Consider the following 25,771-nt stretch of genomic DNA (forward strand, 5'->3'; position numbering starts at 1 on the left):
TAAAGTTGATGAATTGCAGAAGACTATTAAGCAGATGCAGTCTTCTTTACATCTTCAGAGCAAGAGCTAGAGCGATTAAGAAGAGAAAATAAAGATGGTAAAAATCTAAGAGAGCAAGAGCAGTTGGAAATGGAGCTGGAGAAGGCAGACATTGAATGAGCAGCTTACATGACAGAAGTCAGAGAGTTGAAGTCACAGTTAAATGAAACATGCACAGAACTTAAAAATGAGCAAAGTGAAAGAAAGGAGGTAGCCGATGATTTACACAAGGCCCAGCAGTCCCTGAATTTTATCCACTCAAATATTTCAATCAAAACTGCTGGAGATACTGCTGTTATTGAGAATAGTGGTGTTTCCCCAGAAATGGAATCTCCTGAGAAAGAGACAATGTCCACAAATCGCAATCAGACTGTCACACAGTTACAGCAGTTGCTTCAGGAAGTAAACCGGCAGCTCACAAAGAAGAAGTAATAACCAGGTTTGGGAAGGACGTACTTGGGAAACTATTCATTAGAGTATAACAGAAGGCATTGTATTATATTTTGCCAAATTAAATCCTTACTTTTTGTTTCCACCCTTTCTACTTTGTTGGACACTGAACAGAGTTTTATCTTTTCTAACCGTTGTTAGACTACTGATTTAAAGAGAAAAAAAAATTAAAAAGCCAACTCCGTAGACACCTCCAGAGTTTGGTTTTATAATAAAACTGTTTGAATAATCAGAACTATTTATCTACAGCAGGTTAGCCATAGTTTTCCTTTGCATCTCTTTGTTCCCATCGTCAAAGCTAGCAGATTAATGGTTGCCAAAAAGGAGATTCTTCAGACCAGCTCATTTTGTGTTTCTTCCCAGAGTAGCATCATAGCTGACATTTCTCTTGCAAAACTGCAAAAGTTGTGATTAATGCACTCTCCTGGGCAAGTCATTTATATAGCCTTTGGTGAAATAGGAGCCTCTTGTGACTTAAAGCTTTCTGGCCTTGAAAAGGAATTTATCCTGTGTATGCATAAGCAATGCAGGAAACATGGAATAAAGAATTCTCCTAATCAAGCCTAGCTGAGACTTTAATTGCATCCACTTTCCCATAAGAAAAAGTAATGTTATCCATGTTTATCTGCTTAGGGAGCCATAGGGGAATGATCAACTCTTATCTAGCATTAGACTGTTATGAATGGGCAGAATTAGAAATCTGTGGCAATGTCAGAGATAAGAAGAAGGCTGAGACTCTTCGCCTGAAATTAAGGAGGGGAATATTAACAGTTAAACTGTAGGGAGAGAAAAATTTGTTCTACCAGGAAATTAGGTTACTCTGAAGAGAATTCACATGTGAGAGAACCACTGCCTTCTCTACTGTTTTTGAAACTATTCAATGCCTGTATCTTAAAATTCTAACACAAATATAAGGCATAAATTGTAACTGCAATTCCTACGGGCCTTTTGCAAGACTTTCCTTTCAGATGTCTAGAATAGAATTTAAAAGAGATGACCACTATTTTCTTCACACAGATTCTACCAGATCACCGTCCCATACAGAATAATGCGAAAGCCTGCTTCCCACCACAGGGGACAGAGTGAGAAATGCTTGGCCTCTGTCCATCTGAGTAGAAATATGAAGACACTGTGGTTTTAGTCTGCATTTCTTTGATGATACATGAGAGTGAACAGAGTATCTGCATGTAAGAGCCAGTCGTGAATCCTGTAGTGTGACCTGTTTGGTCATATCTTTTTCTTACTTTCAGTGTGAACTATTTCTGTTTCTTATAGGTTTAGAGTTTATTGCCAGTAATTTGATATATGATTTGATTATCAAATGCTTTTCAGAGTTACATTTTATCTTTGGAACATTCATTGCATAGTTACAGTTTAAATTGCAAAAGTCATTTGGTAAAATTTATCCTGGTTTTAAAATTATGCCTCTTTAATTCTAGCACTTGAGAGGCAGAGGCAGAAGCAGGTGGGTCTTTGTGAGATCAAGGCCAGCCTGCTTTCCATAGCAAGTTGCAGGCCTACTGGTGCTACAGGGAGACTCTATCTCAAAAAAAGGCAAAAATGATTTTTTTACACCCCCGGACATTATGCCATGGTAAAAATAAAAATATTTTGAAAGTTGTTTTACCTAAAGTTGTTTTACCCAGAAGCTGGAGAAATGGCTCTTTATTCAGAGAGCTTGCTGTGGAAACATGAGGGCTTGAGTTCAAATCCTCAGTACCCATATGGAAAGCCAGGTGTAGCTGTAACCTCAGCATTGGGGGTTAAAGGGGGATAGGGAAATCACTGGGACATGCCTTCTGCAAGTCTAGTTCAATGAGAGACTTGTCCGAAGGGAATAACATAGAAACCAATAGAACAGGCATCAGATGTTCAGAGGTTCTCCTCTGGTCTCTCTACACATACACCTACACGTACACACACATACACCACTCACATGTAATATATATACACATACACATAATATATACATGTACCTACACACACACACACACACACAACTTATTTTGTCCATCTCCTTAGCAGTTTATGTTTCATATTTAAATGTGGAGTAATTCCAGCTTTATGATATAGGTGAGGACCACATAACCCAATATCATTCACTAAGTAATGCCTGGGTTCCTCACCAATATGAAATGCTCAAGTTTACCACATATTTTAAAAACTCAGTTTTAATTCTATTTATGGAATTTCTGATACCTTATCAATTAGTCTATGTATTTTATAACACTATACCATCTTAAATATTATTCCAGCTTTGTGTTTAAATACCTAGCAGTCCTGACCCCAAATCAAAATGCCCTGAACATTCTTATTTCACATAAAAATTTTACAGCATGAAACCAATGAACTAAATTGTTCTTTCTTTAAATTGATATTAAATTGTTAGTTAATTTGTAGGATTAATAACTAAATAGTAATTGCTAATGTTATTCTATGATTCCTTTGAATATTACAAATCTCTTTTCATTTCTTTCTGCTTTGGGTCTCATAGTGGCTAATTTTTATTTAATCAAGTGGAATTAGCTGTTGCCTAATCACTTCATTCAGACCTTTCTTTCCTATAGTCAATACCACTTTATTGATTTATTGGTTTCTGATGATTTTTTATCTTTACTCTTTACACTTTTTTAGTCTAAAACATTTGTATTTTGGATATCAGACACAGAGTTGATGTTAAGAGATCTGTTGTTTGCTTAGTTGGATTGTGAGAGTATCTGCATGTCTTTGACAGCTCTTTCTTGCCCTCCTAGTTTACTAGTACCAGACCTTATGAAACACCCTGAGTCTGTTTCTATGGTAAGGCTCATGGAGGGCCACATGAAGGGCTCTGAGTCTTGCATTGCAGAATATGTTTTGGGGTCACTTTTGAATGAAACAAAGAAAATTCTCTAATTGTAGCTACCAGTGCTTATGACCAACTATTGTAACTCTCACTTACATCTACTTCATTCTTTCTGGATTAGTCCAGTACCCCTCTAAAGTATTCCTCTCCACATTTACATAATAAATTTAGATACTAGGAAATTAGAATGTAGCATCCTTAAAAATTTACTTTCCATTAGTCACACAACAGAGAGAATAGAAAGTGGAAGAGCTGAAAACAGCCGAATTTGAATTCATTTCCTTCCGGTCCCTGCATTTATAGATTCTTGCCATGCTCCCAGTGTCTGAAAACACATCACACACAGTTGCATTCAACTGCTCTTTTGAGAGCACAGTATCTACGTCAGAAGCAAAGTTTCAGTACCTCGTGTAGTTCTGTGCTCTTATACATACTTTGAATTATATTTTGTCATTAGTATTACTAATATTTTCTGACTTCAGAGTTGTCACTGGTAACTAAAGATGAGGCAATTGAAATTCAGTGAGACTGAAATTATTGCTCTTGTTTGTGTCAAACATCCACTATATTTGTAATAAAGATTGAAATCAAGAGTTAATTCTTTTTTTCAAAACATATTTTTCTTCATTATTTTATACAAATTTTAAGGAGGAATTATTTTCACCAAGTATTTGGATTTCTTATTCTGAAATCCACAGGTATCCAAATGGTGCCTGCTATGAAGTGAATTTTTCTCCTCCAATCTCTATTCATAAACTGAAATCCTAACTTTGAATGTGATGGTTTTAGAAGATAGGCCACATTTTAGATAAAATTAGAGTCTTGGTGATTGAACCCTTATGAATTCAGTAAGTGCCCTTATGGCGGTTTGAATGACAGTGTCCATAGTTGATGACACTGTTTTGGGATGTTATAGGAGGTGTGGCCTTGCTGGAGGAAGTGCATCATTTGGAGCAGACTTTGAGAGTTCTTCAGCCTTGCCAGGTTTCCAGTTGCTCTCTACTTTCTGTGCCTGCTTAAAGATGTGAGGATTTAGCTTTCTGCTCCTGCTTGGGTCAAATCCTGCCACCATGCCTCCCCATTGTGATGGACTCCAATCCTTCTGGAACCAGGAAACAACCGTAAGTTCAAATAAACTCTTGTTCCTTTAGGTTCCTTGGCCACAGTGTTTTATCACAGCAACAGAAAAGTAACTAATATTGCCCTTCTAAACATATAAGAGAAACACTGCTTACTTTCTTTGGCTCTCTACCAAGTGAGGCTACAAGGATAAAATGACTGCAAATGAGAAAAGGTCCTTCACTAAATCAGATCTTGCTGGAATAGTGGTCTCTGACTTCTAGACTCAAGAACTGACAGCCTTAAACTCCTGTTTTTTGTAAGCCACGAGGTCTGTGCTATTCTGTTCCAGTAGCCAAAACTAACTAGGAAATCCCTGATAAGCCCCCTTTCCAGGGCATCATGTAATGACTCTGTCTTGGAGACTTGTTCAGAGCTCTGGCATCTCCAAAACCTTGGGGCTCCACTGCAACCCAAGCTTCATCTTCATCATGTTACTCATTGGCTTCTTAAGGCCTCTAGGCAGGTGATCCCCTTCCACAAGTTTCCTAGCCCTTGTAACTTCCTGAGATGACAGAAGAATAATCTACAGCTCCTTTACTCTTGCATTTTACATGCCTCTAAAGCCAACTCTAAAGTAGTTGACACTGCCAAGTTTATCTGTCAACTTTGGGATGGACCCTCACCCCATTGGTCACATTTACACCAGCTGTTGTGTGCTGTAGTTTTCTAGGAGCATAAAACCCCTTAGACTTTCTCCTTTAACAAGCTAGAAGCTCAGCTGGGTGAGGCCCTGCCCTGAGGAAACTTATTATTTTAGCATATAGTGGAAAGCCTTTCTTAACTGTCTCTAATCTCCTTCACAAAGAGAGCCTCTATTCTAACATGTGCCTTGACTGCAACATTAAGATTCCCTTTACTCTTTTTTCCTCCAAACACTGCATTTTGCAGTTTTCTGCCACCCTTGCTCTTTTACCTCATAGATCTGTGTAAGCATTTTCATTAATAACAATGCCACAGATTCAATGTTATGCTGCCTTTTTATTTCCTCAGTCAAAGAAATCAGTCCATTGCCTTTGAATTTAGCCTCAGGTAAGTTCTTAGGACAGGGGCAGAAGTAATTCAGATTCTTTAGCAAAGTGTCACATGAAGAGCCTTAGTTGCTAGCCCAGTTGCTATTAGAGCCTTTGTTCCCTCTGAAACATCAGAATCCAGGCTTTCACTTCCATTACTCTTGGCAATGTTGTCTGTAGCCTCCTATTAGAATGACTCAGTAAGCTCTGCTTACAACCTTCAACTGTTTTTTCCAGTCCAGAGTTTCAAAGACTTCCACATTTCCTCAAAAATAAATAAACAAAATGAAAATAAATAAACAAATCTAACATGGTCAGGTTCTTCACAACAGCCAATTATCTAGCAGCAAGTTCATATTAGTTCATTTTCTGTTGCTCTGATGAAGCTTTATGACCAAAGCAACATATGGAAAACTTTATTTTGGCTTGTAGTTCCAGAGGGATAGGAGAGTCAACATGTCAAAGAGCCATAGCAGCTTGCTTGCAGAGCTGGTAGGAGGTAGCTGGAGCAGAAAGATGAGCACCCATGTCTAAGCACATGCAGGAAGGAGAGGGAGAGGGAGAAGGGGAAGGAGAGAGAGAGAGAGAGAGAGAGAGAGAGAGAGAGAGAGAGAGAGAGGAGAGAGAGAGAGAGAGAAACTGGAAGTAGAATGAGCTATGAACTCCCAAAGTCCATCCCTAGTGAAATGCAAGGGTATAGATACTAAACTTTCACAAACAATGTCACCAACTGGGGTCCAAGTGTTCAAATAATTGAACCTGTGGGGGACATTCCTATTTTAACTCCCACAGTCCCTGACAATATTCCTAGTTGCTGCCTTGATTGCAGCCTAGTGAGATGTTTTGAAGTAAAGGAGCTAGATTAGCCACGACCAGATTCCTGCCTAAAGAATCTGAGAGAGTAACAATACATAGGTTTAAGCTGCTGATTTTTGGAGTGATCATTATAGCACAATAGATGACTAAGATGCACATACCCTGTTCTAGTTATCTACAGCTATGTAGCAAATCATTCCAAAATTTTGTGGCTTAATGAACAGTACTCACTTATTTTATACAGAATTATTATGCCAACATCATAATAACCTGAACAAATAGACTAATTCTTAAATTTTTAAGAGTGGTCCCAAATTCAGAGGACTCTAGTTCCCCTAGCTATCTATTAAAACTGTCTACTAGAACTGTGTAATTGATCTTTCTTGTCCAGTCAACCTGTGGAGATGGAACTGTCTGTGTCTTCACCCTGTGTTGATGGAACTGACTCTGGAACCCTCTTTCTCTCACTGTGTTCCCATCAGGCCACAACCATAATTTATTCAAACTTGTTTCTCCAATTTCATTGGGGAAATACAAATTCAAGTTCAGTTCCAACCTTAATCTTCAGAGCCCATCTGGTCTTTCCATGCCCTAGTTTGCACTCATCCATGGTTACATGTCCTTCCCAACCTCCACTGTTTTCAATGGATGTGAGCTGATTGCAGCACTTTGATGCATTGATATCTCAATTCTCAAGCATATCCAAATTCATTCATTATCATTTTGGGTAGAATACCAAATTGAAGTTGCCAAGGAGATTCCCCAGGCATCAGACCCAAAAGCCAGTACATGGTTTTGTTGTGGTTAATTAAAAGTTATTAGTTCAGATTCAGTCCATCAATAAAAGCCACTTCTACAATTTTGGTTCAGAATGTTCAGTGTTGGTAGATTTTACTGGACTGAGCTAGCCACTGCTTCACAGCACCTTGGAATTACCTGGATTATTAGACTTTCAAGAATAGCTAGAGACTATTGAGAATCTATAGACAAGTAGCCTCATGGTTTCTCCATGTGATGTTTCTATGGTGACATTTCCTTGTGGTGTCTCCAGAGTAGAGAACTCAGAGAGTAATCAAAGTTATAACTGGTCCAAGAGAAAGCTAAATAAAATATCTCACAGAAGCTAAGGAATTCTTACGGCCTGCTTTCAGAAGACACACGATATTTTTTTCTGCCATATGCTGGTAGTTACACAGGGTCAGCTAGTCAGTGTGGAAGAAGCATGAACAGAGCAAGATTACTGAGGGATGAACCTGCTCCCACACTTCTCCAAACTTTTGTCTTAGCTTACCCAATCAAATACAAAGGATGTAGGTATGGTGCTTAAAAAACTGTTATGTATACTATCTTTGATTTTTATCATCTACTTGAAGTACTTATAGCTTGTGTGTATCTTAGTTTCCTTTATCACAAAACCAAGGTAATGTCTATATTCTAATTTTGTTGTGTTGAAATACAATGATGTAGAAAATATAACTCCTCAGGCATGGTTGAATAAGTCTTTAATCCCAGTGCTTGGGAGGCAAAGGCACATGGATCTTTGTGTGTTTGAGGCCAGCCAAGTGTACACAGCAAATTCCAGGTCATATAGCACTACATATTGAAACCCTGCCTCAAAAAATATATATAAGTATATATAAATGTACAAAAGCTCTCTCTCTCATCAATAATGCACTGGCACATGGTACACAGTTCATGTACAGTCATGGATATTACCACTTCTCTCATTTCTATGCTGTTCTCCAACCCCATTTTTCCTAATAGTTTCTGCTAAAGATTTTTAGCTTCCTTCCTTTTATTATAGTTGTTTAAGGACATTTATCATCTTGCCTAATGAATTATAAAAGAACTTTAGAGGCAGAAATTATTTTCATCTTTACAATGCCATCGATCTAACATTTGACAGGTGCTTAATAAATAATCATTGATTACATTCACTACTTGTCTTCTGCACTATTTATGCAGTACAATTCATTCACCACCCTCCTGGTCCTCAAGTGAAGGGGTAGCTCTCTAATGCAAGTGACTATGGCTTGTCACTCTTAATATCTCCATCAACAAACAGCCCCAGGCTTTGTACAATGTATATATTAATTGAATTCCTTGGAACAATTTTTAAAATATGCTGTTTGGCTAGCACATTCCCCTTTTGCTTTGTCCGTCCCTTCTTCCTGACAGGAACTAGTAGGGAAAAGGAAAAAGGAAGTAGAAGACATGTTGGTTCTCATACTTAGGAATCAGAAAACATGATTTTGAACCAGATCTGGGAGTAATTAATCACAACTCTTAGAAACGGTTTAATCTCTGTCTGTAGGGCTTGCTTTGTGATGTATAAATCGAAAATAGCTCTATTCAATGGGAAGTTGGGAGCATACATGGTATGATACACACAATGCTTATACTGAATAGTTACATAGAAAACCTCAAATGTTTCTTAAGTGTCACCTCTCCATGAAGTCTGTTTAGATTTCTGAAATTGGAGATGTGCCCAGAAAATCTTTGGAATGTGATCATTTTTTAGGATCGTCATGTATAGAAAACCTCTTAGTTATTTACAGCAGCAATGGACTGTGTTGTTCTTAGTATCATTGCTAGATTGCACAGTCATAGGCTATAGGGCATATTAGATTTGGCATGAAACTTCTAATAAGCCATAAGTACAGGAATACATCTGTATCTTTGTCATATATGTATGCTTCTGTGTTCTCTTTGAAACAATTTTATGCATAAAAGAAATTGTAAATATTATTGTTTGAATTTTGGCATTGGGATATTTTTCACTAGGAAGCACTTTAGATTCTGTCACTTTAATTATTACACTTTTTAAGTAATGGATTTAGGGCATCTCTGTCTCTCTGTCTCTCTGTCTCTCTCTCTCTCTCTCACACACACACACACACACACTCACACACCCTCTATCCCCCACTTTCTATACTCTTTCTCTTTCAAATCTTTATAGAGATGCAGAAATGTGTAGGTATCTAAACATTCTGCAACTCAACTTTTTAATCTGTGTGCACTGTGTGGGACATTACTGTGTGCTGATTCAATGCTATTAAACACTTAGTTTTTTAGATACTTATTTACCTTAACCCAAGACTCCATAGAAAGGCAAGAAAATGAAAGATGGTATCTGGCTGCACCTTTATTTGTTGAAGGAATACAAGCATTAAAACCCTGCTCCCGAACATATAATGCAAAGCAGCAGTCATATTGAAAGGATTAATACTGGCTAGCACGCACTGAACTCCTCACGAGCCTTCCTGAAGGTGATGTATGTACTAACTTATAGAACCCTCAAATAATGCAGAGGAACAGTACAGAAGCAGGAGTAGTTAAACCACCTCAACAAACCAACAGGCTATAAATCTGGAATGACAATAGTGACAATTGGCTTTAGGAAGACACAGCTCTTGTCCTACATGACATATTACTGTTTACTTCATTCTTAGGCATGATGTGTGTATAGAAACTACATTTCTCTAATCTACTATTATCACGAGGCCTGGCTAAGGTTGTAGAGACATAATTAGCCATGTTACATATAGCACTTGATGCCCAGTAGGTGTTTAATAAATGATTATTGAAGAAATGAATGAATGTACATTAGATGAAGAAGAAAATCACCACATGAACCAATAGTATTCAAGTTTTATTAAATTGAGAACTGTAGACTGATAGCAATCAAGTTACATAAAAAGGGCACTTTCATTTTTATGAGGCAACTTATGTGTTTGCACCATCTACACAGGTTCTGAATCAACACGTACTCACATATTAACACACCCATTTTGCATCACTGAATCAGCTGTGATTCATGTGTCAAGTCAGAGTGGCACTTTCGTGGGTTCTAAAAATACACTAAGGAACTTGTTAAATAGTGTGTTGTACAAATGCCAAGTACCTCAAATACTTGGCATTCCCCAGCCATTTCATAAATAAACTTCAAAAGTCAATTGGTTTAATTGAACTGTCAAAGTAGGTCAGACTGAAAGGGTGGAGAGTATATATAAATAGTTCAATTTCTGAAAGTTTCTGGGAGCTACTCATTAGATTCCAATCTTATCATAATTAATATGTTATTAAAATCTTCACAGAATAAATTGGTTTCACTTAAGAAAGTAGAAGTCATCAAGGGAAGTGAAAGGGAGAATTTGCAGGCAGAGTACTAGAATTACAAATGTAGGCAAAAATAAACAAACAGAAAACACGGGCTGTCTGATTTATCTTGTAGAAAAAATATGAGTTCCTTGTATTTGGCAGTACTCTGCTCTGATTTCTGTGCTACAGAACATAGCGGGATTACCAATGAATTTTTCCTCTGTAGATCTGAGTCATAATTTACTCAGTTCAATATTTTGTCTCCAACGAAAGGAACAAGTTGATTTGCTCACTTGCACCTCAGCCTTGAGGATAAAATATGTCCCCCAAACCTCCATGTGTCTATTACCATGCCTACCACAGGCAAGGGACAACTCTCTATTGGGATGATATAGAATTTTAATTTCCGTGAAAAAAGGAGTCACTCTTTGTATTTTCTTATTTTGAACCTGTGCTTCCTGCCCAAAGCTGCTATAAAATTATCCTGTCTCATGTACAAAGCATAATATTTGTAAAAATATTTAAGGGAAAAAACTTTTGAATATTTGTTCTATGTCAAGCCCAATATCTCTTTTTGCCTTTATGATTTAATGGAGGTGCCAACATGCTCATTTCATAGATGAAGAAACTGATAGTTTGAGAGACTATGTTGCCTGTGTTTGTGTAAACAAAAAGTTAGAGAATAAGAATGTAAATAAAACCCCTATGTCTTCCAAACACCAAATTTCCTTAATTCTACTTTTAAAATATGTGGTGAGAAATAAAGAGATTAACTCCTCTTCCCTTCCCTTAGTGTTTCTCTGGAATTTCCTGATTCAAAGTGAAGAGCGCTGGGACAGGGTGTGGGAGAGTTCTTGTTAAGAGTGTTAGAGAATCAACCTCACTCACACCTACTGTTGGACTATATCTAGACCATCTGAAGAATGGTAGGACCCTGAGAAAGAGACTACATACTTGCCACATTAGCAGAAAGATGAGATAACTTAGATCGAATTTTGCTTACTTTGTGTTGATATTTTCAGAATCAATGATGGGAAAGGAAAATGGTTTCTATGGAACTTATGACTGAATGTGAAAAGAAGTCTCAATCTCTTCAAATGCCATATTTACACAAAGAGTAACAGGTTATCAGAAAACACAGTTTTACAAAAAGATGGGAAAAAAATCACAAGATAAAAGCACGTGAACCATTTTTTTAATTTTGCTGACTGATCCTATGAGCATTTAACTTTCCTTATGACTCAATTTACTTGCATATAAAATGGAAGAAATAGCAACTGTAAAGGGAAAACACTGCTGTAATGGAAAACATGCATCCAACTACCTGACATATAATGGCCACTTACCTAGAAACAGATTCTTTGACCTAAAATAGCTAGGTTCTCCTGTCTGGATGGCTTAAATTCTCTGTGCACTTAGAAAGACTTCTGTTTAATGTTAACTATATACTAAGTGAGAAGGCTAATTCTACAGTTCGATAACTATATTGCAAAACAGCTTTCCAGAATCAAAAATGAAGAAACAGAAGTTTCCTTTGGGTCTCTAGAAACATCATTGTGCTCATTGCTTCACACACCAAGTGCCCTTCACAAACATTGAACAATATAAAAGTCATTCTGCCCTAGATAGTCTAAAAATGGCTTGAAGTCTTTTTCGAGTTAACCAGCCACTGTCTTTATTGGATCAGACACACGACCGTGGAGGTAAGAAAACAAAGGTTATCTCAGAGAAATTCAGCAACCACTCCATAGTCAGTGTTGCTAGGTAGAGTGTGCTAATAAGGATGGGGTTGGAGGATCAGTTACTACATGGAGCTCTTAGACTTTTTCTTATCATACCTCCTTGGCAGGATGACTTTGGGTCAGTCTTCTCAACACTAGCACAGCAACAGTTAGAAGAGAATTGGAACAGAGGCAAGATTCAACAGAAACCATCTCTATTTTTCAAAAATTTCCCTGGTAACTGGGTGTGGAGATAACTGACCTTTGCTTTGACTCTCAAGACATATTCTGAATCTGTTTTCATTGCAAGAGAAAATTAAAGTAAAAATGTTCTCTGAAATAAGTGACTTAAAGTAAAAATGTTCTCTGAAATAAGTGACTGACTAGGGAAGTGATATGTTAGCAGTTTGAAGGCTAAGTATACACAGACATTAAAGTACTCATATTTTCAAAGAGAAGCACTTGTCATGTTGTGGGGCGGAGGGCAAAAGGGCCGAAGGTGTAAGGTATCTTTACACTTTATTATGGCTATGAGAACTACTTTCTCTTTTATTTATTCACTCATTAAATATTTCGAGGAAGCAAACACTGTGCTCATCATTACTGAAAAACTCAAGGGCAGACAGTGTCCCTTATTTCACAGAATGTGTTGATGGCAAGGGAAACAAATGTTGGACAATTAACTGCAAGTGTGACATAAAGCTATGATCAGAGACTGTGACAGCACATCATCAGGTAAAGTTTAAGACTTCTGAGTATAAAACATAAAAATCACTTCACAGTGAACTTTAGAGTAAATGGGTTAATTAAATAAATATTTTGATGACTTTTAGAATTCAAAGTCCAAGTCCCTTAGAGAACAGACTACATACTCAAAATCAAGGTATTATGAATCTAGCTGTCAATCCTACCACCATGTAAGTGGCCAACAATCCTTAATGATGCTTCTGTCTCCACATGAGTAGTGTAGTGAAAGTTATCTGAGGACTTTATTTTTGAAAATGTGGTCAAGATGCCAGGATCTGTAATACACAAAGGATGGAGTGTAATACTTGTTTTGCAGACAGGAAAAAAAAAACCCTTAAGGATTTTAGTGATATGGTGAAATCAAGAATGATATTTCAAATGATATTTGAACATAGAACAGGAAAAAATATCTCCATTTTTCAGATGACTATCTCAAGACTCATGAAGACTCAGTGATGAATCTGTGGTGATACAGATGTTGATACAGCCTTTGAAATGCTGAAATGATGATAATTCGGAACATTGTAGATATGGAACTCCTGGCTATTGCCGTTTTATCACATTTCCCAAAGTTATTAATTAAAATTAAAATATGAACTCCTGAAGCATGCCATTGGCCAATTTTTAACATGAGTTTTTATGGCATTGGAGAAACTAAGAGAAACAAGACACCTTTCATTTTCCACAACTGAAGTAGTGGCATGATTTATTAAAAAGCAGCAAAATCGACTTTAGAGCACAATTCCATGGACTATAAATGTGATAAAACCACATGGAAGCAAAACTTAGAGCAATTATTTAAGATGGCTCTTGACTTCTGCTAATTACTTCCAGCATGGCCAACATCAAGGATAGCAGTTGGAAGAGTAGTTAACAGATGGGGGTCTTTTTTCAGCAAGCTGGCCTTTCAACTTCTCAAAATGTTGATGATTTTTATCATTTTCCCAATATAGTACTGGAAAAAAAACACAATTTAACAAGAACTGGAATGAGGGTAGATATGATAGTCATCAAGATGTCTTCGTGAAAAGCCTAATAAACAAGTTACAATGTTCATTTTAATCTCGTCCAAGCACTGTCTTCAGTGTTATGATATTTCCACTTACTCAAGAAAGTATAACGACACCAGCGAGAACAACTGGCATAATGGGAATAACTTGGAAAAGGCTCTAGGATAAGTACAACTCTAACAACGCCACTTTGAATGCTATCATAGAATGTATTCATAACTAACCATGAGATGAACTGTATTGTGCTAGAGTAGCTGTGCAGGTGGAAAACTGGTCTAAAGCTCAGATCCCAGGTCACTTCCTGAGTGATGTCTGATTGATCTAGTGTTTCATTTTGAAAAGACCTATAGGATGAGCACCCTGAACCATACCATATATATCATTCATCAGAATGTGCTCTGATTACAAGTTGCTGCTTCCAGCCATGCATCATGTAATGAAGGCATCACATTCTGAGAAACGTATCATTAGTTGATCTCATCACTTTGTGAAAATCTTAGAGTTCACTTAGGCAAACCTTCATGGTACAGGAAATCACTTGATGTTGCAACTTGATTCATACAGGAGACACATGAGGCTGTCACTCTTATCTCATCATACTGAGAGAACAGAAAACTTGTTCTACAGAAATAGGAGTGAACTAAAATGAGAAGAATAAAACAGTAAATACACGAACTAGTGACATTGTTATTACCATCAAGATATATGTATGCAGTTGCATGTGCTATACTTTAAAAATTAACTATTATTATTGTTCTTATCATTATTACTATTGTGTGTATATATGTATATGCATGCATGTATGTTATGGCTCCCATATGGTGATCAGAGTACTGTTTGGGGGAATCCATTCACCTCTTCAACCATAGGATTTAGGAATCAAAATCAAGTACAGGTTTGCACAGCAAATGTTTTTAGCCTCTGTGCATTCTCACTGCCCATATGTGCTATACATTTATATAACTGGCAGCTCAATAGATTTGTTTATAACAGCACCACCACATATGTACAATCAATGTGTTGCTCTGTGACAGTATCACTTGTCACAGGAATTTTTCATCCACCTTATAAGTTTAAGGGACCACTATCATATGTCCAGTTGGAAACATTCTTTTCCAGTACATCGATTTTATTTCCTGTTTCCTTCTTAGGGGACTATATTAAAGACAGTAATCATATATCATATCATAGTTGAGGGGACATCTCTTACCCATACATGAATTTCTGCCCTGTGTTTATGTTATTGACATCATGGAAGCAACTTTAATAAAAATATGTAGAGACCTGAACAATTTTATCAGAATTCTGAAGCTAATAGGAACCAGAGGAGAAACTAAAAGAAGTCATAAGCTCATTTCAAAGGAATATATATGTTTTAATCAGGATGTGAAGTTATAATGAGACTTAAAGTAAACCCTACTAAGTCATGATGTATTTTACTTTTGTATACTGCTAAATTTACTCTATGAATATGCTATTTTTATGTTCACAAAGACCACTAATTTGTAATTTCTTTTTCTTATCTTTGTATGGTTTGAAATCAAGATAACTCTGAATTCATAGAACAAGATGGAATGTGTTTTCTCTCTCTTTTACCTGAAAGTTTGGGAAGTATTTGTGCTATTGATATCTTAAAGGTTTGGTAGAATTGACCTGTGAGGTCATATAGATTAAAAATTTCTTTGTAATAGGACTTCTGATTGTGGTCCTTAAGCCAATTTTAATCAGGTTGCCTTTCAGAGGATGTGCTCCTTTTAGCTAAGTTGTTGGCGTCAGCATTAAGGGGCTCAACTTTCACCATCATCCCTCTAATGTTTGTAGGATCTATGTGATGACTTCCCTTCTCATTCCCACTATCAGTGAGCTATATCTTTTGTTCTTGACCAGTCTAACTAGAGGTTTATCAATTCCCCCCTGAAAACTGAGAACAAGTTTCAGATGCTCATGCCAGCAGTTTATATTTAATATTAAATTGGATTTTCAGTTTTAGAATCTAGCTTAGAGGTGATCACTTAACAAGAGAAGAGCCCTGGACTTGATCTCTGACACTGCAAACAAAACAAAATTGGTGTTATGAGATACATACAATTACAGCCAAAAAGGACACTTGAAAGCATAGAGATGGGAAGAGAGAAGCAAAGCTGTCTTTACACTTAACCTATGCATAAGGATAAAATTCTAGGATTAAATCTGCAAACAGAAGCAATAAAAATTAAACAATACAAAAATAAATCCAGCATCTCTGAATACAGTGATAATACTCACAAAACACCTTATCCAGTCAATACACTATCATTCAAATTACTACCAGAAATGTATATGAATTGGCAAATAGCTTCGTTTTTGTGGGTATGTGAAGGACATAGACTCCAAAATTAAAAAAAAAAAAAAAAAACTCTTTGAAAGAGAACCAATTTTGGAGACTCACAGCACTTAATTTCAAGTTGTAGTATATATTTATATCAGTTAAGGATGTGTGGTATTGGCACAGGAAATGCCATAGTGATCCATATAAAATTATCAAACTAGATCCTTACACCTTTGGTCATTTGGTTTCCACAAAGGTGTCAAGATAGCTGATGGGAAAAGAAAATTTTGCCATCAGTGGTGGTAGGAACGTAAATAAATAAATAGAAAACAACCTCAAACTTTGCCTTGCATAAACTTTGCCTTTCACGTCTTGTATGAAAAATATAAGGAACACTAACTAAAATGTACAATCAACAACAATAAAAGCTTTTAAACAAAAACTCTTCCTGGAGTTATAGAAGAAAAACTATTCTTAGGATGTAAAATGTTGAAACCATATAAAATAAGAGACATTTTACATTTTGAACTTTGAACATTAAACAAAGTTCAAAATGTCTTCTCATTGAAAGATATTATAGAGCCTATTTAATGGGAAGCACCAAGTAGAAATAAATATGCACAACAGAGACACCTGAGAAGATAGAGCCAAAGTACATAAGGAGATTTTGCAAATTAACAAAGTGGCAATCAACACAACAGCAAATATATTTGAACAGACACTTTATGTAAAACTACACAGAGTTGTTCGATAAATTCATGATGAGCTATTCAAAAATTTGTATTTATGGTCAGTTATTTAATCCCAGAACTTGGGAGGAAGAGGCACATGAATCTCTCTGAGATAGAGGCCAGTTGGGGCTACAGAGAGACCTTTTCTGAAAACAAAACAAAATGAATCTGAGTGTAAATTAAAACTGTAAAGAGATGCTACTTTTTTATAAAAAAAAAAAAAACTTTTTAAAAAATTTTATTATTTTCATTTTATGTGTATGCATGTATTGCCTGCATGTGTTGTGCAATGCCTACAGAGGTCAAAAGAGGCTGTCAGATCCCCCTGGGACTGGCATTGTGGACAGTTGTTAGCTGCCATGTGGGTGCTGGGATTTGAACCCGGGTCTGCTGCAAGAGCCACCATTGTTCGTAACCGCTGAGCCATCTCTCCAGCCCCCGGAGATACTATTATAATGAAATAAAAATTAAGTTTAAAAGACTATACTCATCAGGATGAATAAAACCCAAAATTAAAGTCTCAAGTTTTAGTGAGAATACAAGGAAAAAAATGAAGTTTTACAATACTGTTGGTAGGAATGTAAAATACTTTAGTCACTCCTACAGCTCAGTTTCTCATGAAATAAACACAGTTGCCACAAACCCCTGGAATTTCATCCTTAACAAATGAAATTAAAATATGCATTTACACAAAAATTTGTATATGAAGAAGAAATTTAATTTATGTACAAAACTATCAAATAAATCTCAATTCCAGTGACTGGAAGCAGGCCAGTGATTATCTGGGGCCAGCTCTAGGATGATTTGTAATGGGCACATGTTTGTTTTTTCAGTGATGTTTTATATATTGATCACATAAATTTATTCAGAAAAAAATGTACAATTAGAGATATATTGAATTAAGTTTAAACTCATTTTGATAAAACAGTCTTGGAAATTATATCCAGATCTCATTGCTACAAGTCTCATCCTCACTCAAATTTTAATCCCCACCAAAATGCCATCACACAGGATAGAGCATAACAAGAAGTGAGAGAACACATTGTCAAGAGAGATAAGTGTTGTCAGCCTGTCACTAGATCTTTATCATCTTCTTGGTGGCTTCTCTGGTTGTGTTGCTGCTGTTGTGACTCTGTGATCCACGAGCACACACATACTAAGCTTTTTGAGCATTAAACACTTTGTCAAAATTAACACCTTCATTCCACAGCAGTGTGTCATAGCAACATTCAGAGTTTGTAGATATATCTTATCACTGAAGAAAAGATGATGAACATTAAAGGAAAGTTGCTGCTTTCCTGTGTTCCTATTTAATTGACTAGATTGGAGAATGGTAGGGGAACAGCAGCCAGAGAGCTGGAAGGAAGAGCCAGGAGAACAACTAGGGCACTAGTATCTTAATTAGCATTGGACTGGAGAGTAAGTCAGGATGGAAAAGATACAGAGAATAGAACTTGATAAACACTGCTATGTGACTGGAAGAGATCAAGACAGAATGATAGTAGAAGTTTTGCTTAGATATAAATTAATATAGCTTGCTTTAAAAGACCCCAAATTGAATTTCAATTAGCCTCAGTTATAGAATGATAGAATAGGAATAAGTTTTCCTGTGGCTAGTATTTTCAAGGAGCTTTGTGGCTTATACACATTGCAAATAGTATAAATGACCATTTCAGAAGGAAAGAAAGAAGAGAGGAAAATATCTCTTGGGTGCCAGGTTGTGTGCTCCAAGGTTTTCAGTGGGAAAGCACAAGATTCCCTTTAAGCTCACTTTTCTATCCTATTAGCTTCCTTCCTAGATGGGACTGTTAGGATTACAGAACACTTCAATGCCTTCTTGGAAACCCATTTTTGGTTAAACTAAACTCCTATCTCCTCCAACTGTCTTTATTGTGCTTCCTTTTCAGAATACTTTTGGGATGGAACGGAGATGACACAACCTCTCTCTTCACTCTTTTACACTTTCTGATACCCTAAGAATATTGTATAAAGGAATATCCCAACTACCAGAAATGGAAGAGTTTAACATGTAGAGTATGTATAAAAGTGTATTTTACTTGTGTGCAGACAAGCTAGCAAGCTCACGTACATGATAGCTTAAGTAAAACAGTTTTGAGATATTAGAAAAGAGGTGCAGCAAATCTACATAAAAAAGAGACTTGGCAGCAAGAAGAGCTTTGCAGAGACCTTGTCATATTTCCTCTGGGGTGAGGAGGGGTCCATTTTTAAGAAGTATCATATTAACAAAAATAAAGGTGAACGCCTACAATCTCAAACCAGAGAACATGTTACAGAGATTGGTCTTGTGGCACCACTCTTACAAAAACAAATCTGGGGGATTTATATTAATATGATTCCATCTTTTAACCTGAGCTTGGACTTCAGTAATCCTAGAAAACTCAATATATATAATGTAAGATTCTAAGTTACTGCCAACATTTTGGCAAGTAGACACAATATGTGAAAAAGAATAATGCATCTTGGGTAAAAATTAAATGTTTCCTGGGTTACACCTCCTTAATCCAGATGGCCTCTCTAAACATTTTTTTTATTTTTTTTAGAAACTGTTCATTTTTTTATTTTCCTTTTTTCCATGTTGCTTAGCTGTATTCAGAACAGCTTACAACCACTCACGGTCTGAGCGGCAGTGAACAGAGAATCCAGTCCCCATGAAACTTTCCCTTGGTCACAGTTGTGTTTTTTTTTTTAAGAAGCAGCTTTCTTTTCCTTCTCACTCTCTTCAGGACCTTTGTGAAAGTAGAGATCCAACATGACACCACATGGGTGCTCACTGGACATAGTATTATGTATGCACAAAACCTCCCAGAAGGTATCTACCACATCAGACCCACTGGTTGGACTCTCAGATTATTTCATGAGATGGTAATGTCTACAAGGCCCAGAGGAGAATCTGTGTTATACAGAGCAATGATAGGCAGGTTGACACAGGATACCTCTGTGAGGGGCTGGTAGTGATCCCTGAGGACTTCCTCAAATTCCTTGCAGCAGGAACCCATTTATGTGGCATCAACTTTGACTTTCAGATGGAACAGTAAATCTAGAGGTGGAGGAGTTTGTTTAAGGAGCATAGTAAGGATGTTTTTCTATTTTCATTGATAGATTAGGTCATAGAATTATTTATCTACTCATGTCTCTTCTCATAATGCTTCCTATTTTATTTGCATGCATGCCCAATTATGCATAGGCATAAGACTATAAATAGGAGGGTTTTCCCTAAAAGTTTATTTGAGGAAACAGTTTTGCTTTGTTGTGCATGCACCCCAAACTAGTTCAAGATAGACTGCTTCTGCTACCCAGGAACCAGGATGTTTAGGGAATATGTTTAAAAGAAAACTATCAAGGGTTGATGGGTGTGAATGAGAGGAGAATTATTTTACTGTTCACTGAGGGGTGTATATGTAGCTTGAAGCAGGACAAAGCTCAAGTTTGCTAGGCTCATTTTTCAGAAAGGGGTAGGTGTGCATACATGTAGATAAAGGAGTTAAGCTGTCAATTGCATTATTAGAAGAAGGAAGCATGCATTAACCCATACCTAATACCGTCCTAGGTTACTGTTCTTTATTCTTGCCTCCTCGATGCCCCCCAAGAGACTTTCTGCCTAATGTGTTAGGGAGCTGAAGGAGGAGGGTTAGTCTTACAACTGCTTCATGTTGAGTAACAGCATCTAGCTGAATGGGGTAAAAATAGCCTCTCCTATGCTGTCCCTGTAGCTGTTATATCTCTTGGGATGCTATACTGTTTCTTAGCCTCTCTGGTCAAGGGTTAAACAGATGTCTTCTCTGGTTGCATTCACAAGTATGTCACCTTCTTTGTTGCTCCTGATGTCAGTTTTTGAAGGGCAATCTTTAAGTGAACCAGTTGGATTTTGGAAGAGATCCACTGTATAAGCTCATTGAGAAGAAGAGGTCCAGAAGTAAGCAAGAGAATCAGGAAGACATGGGGTGCCAAGCTCTCCCTTTAGCTACCTCTAAAGAAAGGAAGGCTGATAGTATCTAGATCTTTGAGGCTGAAAGACTACTGCACACAGTTTCAATAGAGTATGTTCCCTGGAGAATGTTCTGTTGGACATTTTGAGATTTGTTAACATAAAGGGATGTTTACTTAATAGTGACAACAGTATTATATCACACACAAAGATAGGCAATAAATGGTTTTCTAGAGAGCAAAAGATAGCACAACACAAATTTTGGTATCTTATCTGTGACATTAAAGCTCTACATAATCACAGAAGTTATCTATCCATTGGCTTTCTAGACTCTTTAAAACAGCTATGATTTCTTCTCTGGGAACTTCAGTTGTAGTTCCCGTTAGCCTAGGATCACATTTTAAACATCTAGAGGTCAAATACTGTCTTATATGACATAGTATTAAAGGCTCATTCCTAGAATCTGGTGTATTAGTCACTTTTCTGTTGCTGTGATAGAAACACTGACCGAAGCAATTTATGTAAGGAAGAATTTATTTGAGCTTATGGTTCCAGGGGAATTACAGTCCATCATGGCATGGAGGCATGGTGGCTGGAGGTGGCTGAAGCAGGAGCAGCAGAAGCTAAGCTCTCACATCATCATGCAGGCAAAGGAAACAAGAAAGCAACTGGAGATCTGGCAAGGCTTAAGAATTCTCTAAGCCCACCCCCAGTGACATGCTCTTTCCAGGATAGCCACACCTTTTAAAACCTCCCAAAACAGTGCCACCATGTGGGGACAAAATGTCCAAATATTGGAGCCTATGGGGGACATTTTCATTCAATCCATCACATCTGGTATAAATGAGACTGAGTAGGCAGGAAAACATTATTTAGGAGAGGAAAATATTTGGTAAATCCACCAAGGAAGAAATCTCTGGAGCACGTCAAATCTATTAACCATCATGATACAGGTTTTTTTTTCCCCCCGTCTGTGTCCAACACACATTTATATATGATATACAATTAAAATAATTTCCTCATTACTTTTATTTTATATGTATGAGTGTAATGTCTGCATGTTGATAGGTGCACCTGTGTCATGCAATGCCCGTGGATGCCAGGAAAGAGCAGTGGATCCCCTGGAACTGGAGTTACAGATGGTTAGCCACCATATGGGTGCTGGAACTCGAACCCAGGTCCTCTGCAAGAGCAGCCAGTGATCTTAGCTGCTGAGTCATCTCTCCAGCCCCAATAATTGACATAGTTGTATCCAAAGTTAAAATAAGAACATAGCAAGGCCTAAAGACATAAAGATAACAGATGTAGGAAGCAAGCATCCTTGCTAATCAAACTCCTCTGCATCTGCCATTGCATTCTTTAATCACACTGAACAAATGCTTTTGCTGTAGATCTACAGAGTCTTTTTACACAGGAAAACTTAGTTTAAATAGAGTTGGGGGTTTAAATAAGAAAAATAGATACAAGAAAATAATGATTAATAAAAGAATATAATATCCACATTTGTAATTTTGCTAAAGCAAGATTAGCAGTATTTTATCACTGAGGAATATATCATAATTACAACTATCTTAGAACTAATTTTTAAAGTATCTAAACATAAAAGGATTTTTAAAATATAAACAATAATTGAAATTACAAATGTGGTTAGAGTTTTTTTTTGTTTTTTGTTTTGCTTTGTCTTTTTGAGATAGGGTCTCCCTGTAGCCCAAGCTGGCCTGAAACTCGTTATGTAGAACAGACTGGCTTTGATCTCACGAAATTCACATGCCTTTGCCTTCCGAGTGCTAGGATTAAAAGTTTGTGCCACCATGCCTGCTTAAAGGGGTTTTGAGCTTAGTTCCTTGGGGTATGCAACTGCCATTGTAATAGAAGATACATGTCACTCAAGTCTTCTGAAATCTATGGGGATGTGTTCTCAGAATTTGCTACAGATCTCAATTGAAAAACATGGATTATGCTTTAAACACAGGGGTGGAATAGATGGGTAAACAGATAAGAAATCAGGGAGATCTTTGTTACTGGCCTCAAATATCATCTGATTACATTCCTGGCTTTTGGGTTGATGAACCATTAGGGGAATGATGGTGAGTGATTCTTTCAGAAAAACATGCAGACCTCTCAGTCTCAGTCATCCAGTGTCTGGGTCATGGTTGGAGTTCCCTTCTTTTACGCTTCCCTGGTTCATTTGTAAATAGAGGCTTCTTAGCAGAGGGCCATGAAAACCTGGACAAATTTTAGATTATTTCCTTGTCCTCTATAGAAAAAATCCAGTTGAAGAATTAGGAGATTTTATTGAGGAGTTAACATATTTAGCATACTAAAGGTTGACATTTTGAGACCATATCTCTCTGTTTCCCTAGTTCAGAATTGGGCCAGGTGTGGTTGTAGTAAAATATGGTATGCCTCTTCCTAGGATGGTTTGGCTCAAACTTTTGCTAATCATTATGGCTATATTTGAAGGTATAGTCTTCCAGAGTGAAAGGAGTTCCCCACGAAAAAGATGAGAAAAAAAAGACAAGAACTGTTGAACTGATTATCACAATAGGACTTCTTCCCTTGGAGAGAGATGAGCAAGGTAAATGTGTGGTTTCCAGGTTTTTCCCTTATAGAATCCTTCCTTAAGAGACTGAATGTCTTCAGTCTCAGTTTAGAGGGATACATGACATTACTACTGTTTCCTTAAGATTGGATCCAATTTCTCCTTACCCTGTGCCCTCCTTCTTGCTTGGTGCCTTAGGTTACAAGTGGTGGCTTTTGTCTAATTTCTTGCAGGAGAATGTGATCTCCTCCCAGTAAGCTTCTTGTGAAAAGTTCTGACTAATGTGTCAGGTGACGGGTTTCATGGGAAATAGTGTAGTAGCTGTTTGTCTCATTGGTTAGGAGTAAAAGCTTATACTCATTATAAGAATAGAATCCTTACAGGCCATGTGTCCAATTGAGTAAGTTAAGGAAGTGCCATGATCTAAAAACACCTATGTCAAACAATCACTTAAAACTCGACTCCAGGATATCTGATGCCTTCTTCTTGCCTCTATGGGCAATTTATGCATGTGAGCACACACATACACACACGCATGCACACACGCACACACATGTAATCAAAATAAAAATCCTCATATAAAAGATTTTCTTGGAGCTAGAGAGATAGCTCAGTGGTTAAGAGCACTGACTGTTCTTGCAGAAGACCTGGGTTCCCAGAACCCACATGGCAGCTAACAATTGTCTGTAACTCCAGTTCCGAGGAATCTGACAGTCTCTTCTGTCCTCCGTGGGCATTGCACAACATGGGTGCACTTAGCTACAGGCAGGAAATACACACATACACATATTATAAAAATAAGAAATAAAATATTTTAAAAAGATTTGTCTTTAATTAGAGAGGAAGCGGTATTCCAGCTCATATTACAGAAAATAAAATATCTATGCGTCTTTGGGTTTATACTTTGATTATTGCAATTTTCTCTCTAAGAAACATTGAATCCATTGATGTTGGGAAGCAGGTAAACTCAGGGAGGTAAATGAGAACACTAAGAGGCTTTCTTTAGAAAGAATCTATGGAGATAATAAACACAATATCCTTTATCATTTAAGCCATAACTTCATGATCAAAATAACGTTTTATTTGCTGCTCTGTACTTGTAGAGTTAGTTCTAAGATCATTTGGGCACAGATAACTTTGAAACTCAAGCAGCTTATTTAGAAAAATGTGTTCGTTTGTAGAGGCAGGCAATATACCATCTATGATCTTGTGACCAAAGGAGATGTAATGACCTATATTTACTCATATTTCTCCCCTCATAATTTATTTACATTAAATTTCTTCTATTTTATTCATTTAATGCTAATTTTTATATCAGATGTGTTCTTGGTCATTAAGATTACAACTTTTTAAGATGTTAGAATTTAGGGATAGATAATTGGATTATAAGCAGAATGTTGTAGTAACAGATCAAAAACTGTTAGCACTTGATTTTGTCAAGCCCTTTGCAAAATACCACATAGATATGGATAAATCTACAAAAATACATACTTATTTAGTTTTGCAAAATGTCTAGGAAATATACGCTTAGAAATTTAAAAATAAACAATGAGATCTAAATTTCCAAGTCAGAAAAAGAAGAATATGATAGATCTCTGGATGTTTTCAAGCAGATCTGCTGCCACAGCCTTCGATCTCAGCAACCATGCCAAAAGGCAATGATGAAAGTTTTCCCTAATAATGAGATGTGATATTCAAAAGACATCTCAAATGCCACTAGATCCATCACAGGGGTCATGTATGAGAATTGCACACACTATAACCTGGATCAACTACAACACCAAGTGGAGCCAGCTCATGAGAAACTTGAGTACTATACTTTGCCTTGTAAGGGAGAATGTGAGAATGCTTTATTTTGTGTGCATAATAACTTCACCATGTCAGGTATAAATATTTGCTTCTCTTGCTCTGCTTTGCAATTGAAATATAATCTAAATGTATAATTTGATATTATGCAAAAATGGGATGGATTATGCTGGGTAGTTTTATTTTAATTTGGATATAGAAATTCTTGTACATTTTTACACATGAATGCCTTATTAGACCTGAAATATCTTTGTGCAAGCCATATTTTGAAGCTACCAGCAAAACATAGTTTCTTCCACTAGAATGACTTATTCTAACAAAATGGCACAAAGTTAGTAGTTTATACACAACATATAATTATTGTGCACTGTACTGAAGGATGTGAGATCAAGGTAGCAGCAAATTCCATATCTAATACGAGCTTCTTTTTCTGTTCAAAGAGCTGTCTCCTCATGTGGTACAAGATGCAAATATGTTTTCTGAGTCCTTTTTTATACAAGAACTAATTTCATTTATAAGGACTCTGCCCTCCTTATCTAATCAACTCCAAAAATATCCAAGCCATTTAATATGATCA

The sequence above is a fragment of the Nannospalax galili genome, unplaced genomic scaffold (genome assembly GCF_000622305.1).
Source record: "Nannospalax galili isolate Female #2095 unplaced genomic scaffold, S.galili_v1.0 scaffold11, whole genome shotgun sequence".
NCBI lineage: Eukaryota > Metazoa > Chordata > Mammalia > Rodentia > Spalacidae > Nannospalax > Nannospalax galili.